General features: G+C 46.7%; 1 protein-coding gene across 1 annotated transcript in view; it reads left to right on the forward strand.

The window, feature by feature from the left end:
* Positions 1-5,918, forward strand: part of LOC123170629 (probable glutathione S-transferase GSTU6) — a 19,747-nt gene that overhangs the window by 12,712 nt on the left and 1,117 nt on the right. The window lies entirely within an intron of this gene.

Here is a 5,918-nt window from a genome sequence, read left to right on the forward strand (position 1 = left end):
CCCCGCGCCCGAGCCCCTTCCCGCGGCCTGCCCCCGCGTCGGCGCCCTCGCCTCCCCCGCCGTCGCCATCGCCAGAGGCCCCCGCTGTGAGCCGCCGCGCCGGTCCGGCTCTGTTTTTATTTTGTATTAGATTAATTTTTTGTTCATATATATATAATGTATATTTGTATGTATGTGGCTATATGTAAGTTCTGAGCATGTTTTTTATTAGATTAATTTCTTATTAGATTTATTACATTAATTTTTTTGTTCACAACATGTTTTTGTTCATATATGTATTTTTTGTTCATATGTGTATTAATGTTTTTGTTGTATATATGTAAATTTTTTTCAATTTATATATGTATGTGGTAGCTATATATGCATGATGAGGGGGGTGGGGGTCGATACCCCCTCCCCGATAACATTTTTTAGAAAAGTTTTATATATCTAGCTAGGAAGAAAGGAAGAAGGAATGAACTAAGAAGAGGATTAAGAAGAAAAATAAAAGGAGAAGAAGAAGGAATAGAGGAGAAGAAGAAAAAATAGTCCATTTTTTCTTCTTCTCCTCTATTCCTTCTTCTTCTCCTTTTTTTTTCTTCTTCTCCACTTTTTTTATCTTCTACTTCCTCTTCTTAATTTTTATCGGGAACTCCATTCCAAAATAACTTCGACATGATGGGCGGTCTATATATATACCCCCTCTCGACCGTGATAACTTATACCACGGGAGCACCCCCCCCAGCCCTCTCGCTCGACCAAAACTCTCGAGGACACCCAAACCCTAGGAAAAAACGATGTCGGTCTCCTACCCCCTCCCGCCGCGCCCCTACCCTTGAAGCGTTGCCGAGGCCACCCCAAACCCGGAATAAGCTAGATCTACGTTTGCACTAATATATCCACCTGCTGTCATGTTTGTGTAATAATTGCCATGTTGTAGTATTTGCAGAAACAATGGAGCACGGACGAGACGAGGAAGCAGAAGAGGTGTTGGGGGACATAATCTTAGCCGGAGGTGATATCTTGTCGTATCTTAACGACAATGATGGTCTGCAAGAACAGGGTGAAGAAGCAGGCTACGGTGATCGAAGAGTGGAGGAGGAAAGACATAATTATGATGGCTCCGGTGACCCAATGCTGGTGCAAGAAGGAGCCCGTGGTGACGGCTCCGCTGACCGAACACAGTCCGGCCAGGTAAATATATTAGTTAAGCCTGTGCTGAATAGCTAATTGATGCATTCATTGTTTTGGTATGTACACATATTAATTAACTCTCGTCTTTCTTCTTTTTTCTAGCCCTCGGGATCGAGCACAACTTCGGTAAAGAAACGAGGCCTGAAGAGAAAGTTGCGCTCGGATGAAAGGTTTGAGATCACAGCAATCGCGCGCGACGGCCAACCGATTGAACCCATTCGGACAAAGGAAGCATTTGCTGCTCAGTGTGGGGTTCTTGTTAGGGACAAGATCCCGATCAGCATCCACCAATGGTATAAGCCTAAGAAGGAAGACCCTGAGGTGTCTTATGTCAATGACATGCAGAAAGATGATCTTTGGACTGAGCCAAAGTTAAATTTCACCCTACCGCCAGAGGAGGATCCGGAGAAGCCAGTTAAAGAGCAATTAATCAAGTCTCGTGCTCTTAAGAAGATGGCAGACCTATTCAGGAGGTGGAAGAATGAGCTGAAAACATTTGTCGACAAAGAAGAGACACCAGAATTCATCGGCCGGTATGAGAAGATCAGAGATCACTGGCCCGCATTTGTGGCCCACAAGACATCGGAAAAGAGTAAGAAGATGTCAGCGACAAACAAGAAGAATCCTGCAAAGAAGAAGCTTCACCATCGCACGGGGTCAGGTGGCTACCTCAAAGCCCGGCCTAATTGAGCCAAGGCTGAGAATGATCTACTTGATAAAGGGATCGAACCACAGACAATGAACTGGCCAGACCGTTGCCGGACTTGGTTCTTCGGGGCTGGCGGAAAATTGGACCCTGTATCAAGGAGGTGCGTTTGGACGGACGAGCTTTTGAGAATACCAGTCAAGAGGCTTCAGCACTATATTGATGCAGCGCAGCAAGGGACGTTCGTTCCAGACAAAGAGAACGACGAGCACACAGTGGCCCTCGGGAATCCTGAGCACCCTGGACGGACACGAGGCACGCCAGGCTCCGTTCCGTGGAAGGCTGGTTTTCCGGACGCAGGCGGTTACAAAAGCCAGGAGAGGAGGAAAAAAGTGGAGCGGACCCAAATTCAGAAGCTGCACGAAAGGGTTCAAGCGCTAGAGGAACGAGACGGCAATCGACATGCCGAAACTACCCCCGAAGCTACCCCGCCATCTCAGCGGAGAAGCAGCGTGGCTTCCACCGAGCTGCTTCAGCCGGAGCATGTCTTGACGGCTCCTGCTAGCTACCCCGTGGATGCTATCACGGAGTCTCAACATTGCCACCTTATGACGCAATGGCAGAACTTCAAAGTCAAGACGGCTGTTGGCTCTGTTTTACCTCCTGAACCCGGCGCAGCCTACCACTGCCGGCCGATTCCAGAAGGATATGCTAGGGTGATGGTCGATGAAATTTGACCACCCTACCGGTGAAGGGGAGACTCGGCTGGGTTCTGCTCTGAAGACTCCATGCCTATGGCGGAAGGAGCTCATCAACCTTCCGAACTGGATGCCTCCGGCGAGTAAGGGCACTCCGCCTCCTCCTCCGGCGAGTGATCAGGGCACTCAGCCTCCTTCTCCGGCGCGTGGCGGCACTCCGCCTCCTCCTCCGCCTCCTCCTCCGGCGAGTGTTCAGGGCACTCAGCCTCCTTCTCCGGCGCGTGGCGGCACTCCGCCTCCTTCTCCGCCTGCGCCGGCACGCCATAGCAGCCTCCTCCTTCGCCTCGTCAGCAAGGGCAGAAGAGACCCGCCGCCGCTCCGGCTGCTCCGGTGCGTCATAGTCCTTCTCCTCCACCTCGTAAGCAAGGAAAGAAGATAGCCGCAGCCGCTCCGTCTGCTCTGTCGGCATCTAGCAGTACAGCCAGAGGCGGGAGGCAATACAGATTCGGTCCTTCTCTGAAGACTCCAGAGAAGTTACCATACGAGAGGACCGATGAGGAAACCACGAAGATCGTGCGAGCCGAAGTGACGAACTTCTTTGAAGGGGTGAAAGCAAATAAACATCCACCTTCGGAGGAGAAGGTAGATCCGGTGAAAGCGAAGCGCACTCTGGCTGCCCTGACAAAACCACCAAAGTCTCCGCTGAAAGGCAACTATGAGCGCATTATTGCAAAGTCATTTGCCGAAGCGGAGCGGTCGGGAAGTACTGTCAGTGATCAAAGGTTAAAGGAACGACGAGCTGGGAAAAAAATTGCCCAGCTCGGCGAACAAGCGAACCAATCGTGCCCCCCCGCTCAAGGTGTCTAGCGACATCGTCGCTAATGATCCGAGGATGGTGCCCGGTTATAGCAATCTTGGAGATTACCTGCCCGACGATGTACATTATGATATCTTGGAGGTGGACGAACACAAATACCATTACGGGAAGCCTCTCGTCAAAGATGAAAGATCTCTAACAACGATGATGCGAAGATTACATGATTGGTACATGAAAACCTGCAGAGAGTCTGGGGGGAGGAATACTTTGACGCCGAGAGTTAAAACAGAGCATGACCTCGTTGGAATTGAACTGTTGAATGTTCCAATTGAGGAGTTCTTCCAGTTTTTCAATCAAAAGGCCCTCGATAGATCAATGATCACTTGCTACTGTCTGTAAGTAGTACTAGTTCTGTCACTAAGTCTCTCTATATAGGTCAGCTCTTTCATTGCATGTATTTATAATTATCCTCACTATATTATGCAGATTGAAGATCGCCGAATTGAAGAAAAGAGAAATCGGTGATATTGGGTTCATTAACACAAATCTCATAGATGCAACTGAGGTTAAATATCATGCCGAAAATACCGAGGCCAACTTGCTACGATCGTTGGTAATAAATGAAAACAAAGATATAATACTCTTTCCTTACAACTTCAAGTGAGTGTTACTGTCTTGTGCATATTCGGTTTCCCTTATTAGTCCAGATTATAGTAATGTAATTGATGACTTATGCATGCGTGCGCAGCTTCCACTATATTCTCCTAGAGATTAAGCTTGAGCAGGGAGTAGTAACCGTCTTAGACTCGAGACGAAAAGATCCCCAGGACTATGCGGACATGACTCAAATGCTCGAGAAGTAAGTTAAATCGATCATTATCCACCATATCAGCAACTTTGTTCATTTCCTGATATCAAGTAACTGTTTTCTTTGTCTGGCAGGGTTTGGAGAAAATTCATCAAAAAAGCTCCGGGACTGCCGAAGAAGCTGCAATTTAAACACCCGAAAGTGAGTACTATAGTAGCATGTTCCGCGCATCTCCTAGTGATTCAAGCGCTAGTTTCATCAATATCATTTAGCATGCTTGCTTATCAGTTTGATTGACCTCTATTTCTTGTAAAGTGGTTGTGGCAGGAACCCGGGAATAATTACTGTGGATATTACGTTTGCGAGTCCATCCGCTACACGACCTGTGAGCGGGGCTACTCTGACGAACAATATGAAGTGCGTAAGCAATAATATTCACAATTTTATTTTATTACCATCATTTGTGTTGAGTTTCATTTATTCATATATATATATATGTGTTGACCCCCTTCTTCAAATTAGATCTTTCGGATGCGGGATGAACTCCTAGCACCAGATCGTATGCGAGCAATTCAAGAGGAATTGGCGGCATTCTTCCTTGACCACGTGATCGCTGAAAACGGAGAATACTATGTGGACCCTGTGTTCTTACAATTTAGTTAGGAGATTATATTGTAAGAGATAATTATTGTATATATGTAGCCGGTAGTGCCACCAACCGGGACCAAAGGCCCTCCTGCCTGGGCTCGCCGCACCGGCCACGTGGAGGCCCAACTGTCCCGGTTCATGTAAGAACCGGGACTAAAGGGTTATGGCATTCGTAACGACCCTTTAGTCCCGGTTCAAAAACCGGGACAAAAGGCCCTTACCAACCGGAACAATAGGCCCTTTTTCTACTAGTGCTGGTCGGTCATCACCTCAGCGAGACATCACCTAGTTTAGCTATCTACAGAAACGAGCTTTGTCGAAAAAATCTACAAAAACAAGAAAATATGTGTGTGTCACAAAATGTTAGCAAATAATCTGTGTCGACCAAGGCATGCTTCCGCATGAACCAAGTTGGTGCAACCCAGAAACACCAATAGCATGAAGCTCATCACATCACCATGAATTATTTGCTAATATTTTGTGATATTGTTCCCATCGAGGTGGCGCCTGGTCGGTCATCACCTCAGCGAGACATCGTCTTCCCTCCCAAGGTTAGACCGGAAAACTGTTAAGTGGCGCAACCTATGGAATAAAACAAAAATACAAGATAAATGCAAGAAACTGTGTATTAAATCAGTAAAAAGTCCAGATTCAAAATGCCGGCAATTGGTGTCAATAAGTGAGCTATCAAATAATAAAAGAGTTACGTGCATGACTTTGATCCCCGCTATGGTGTAGGTGTAAAGTTGCTGGTCGAGATGCATGTCATGTAGTGACACTTTGCAATATTTTAAATCAAGATGCTAAGCCGATAAGGTCTGGTTGGAATGCTTCCAAACGCTATGACCCGCAAGTCTGCAACTACAATAAATTAATGGAACTGCCTCCATATAGAAATATAATAGCGTTAGTGATCTAAATGCGTAGAACAGGAAAATCTGATACCTGTACACAAAAGTGTCAATAGTTAAGTCTTTTTTCTTTTTGCGGGGTGTGTCAATAGTTAGTCTTGGTACTCCTTGTTTAAATATGCTCAGGCAGGCCGTTTTCCAAGACAAAAATACTGCAGAGCTGCAACCCTGCTTTGATTTGCTTGGAAGACCCAGAAATTGTGAGCTCCGAACTCTG

This window comes from Triticum aestivum, chromosome 7D (assembly GCF_018294505.1).
Source record: "Triticum aestivum cultivar Chinese Spring chromosome 7D, IWGSC CS RefSeq v2.1, whole genome shotgun sequence".
Taxonomy (NCBI): Eukaryota; Viridiplantae; Streptophyta; class Magnoliopsida; order Poales; family Poaceae; genus Triticum; species Triticum aestivum.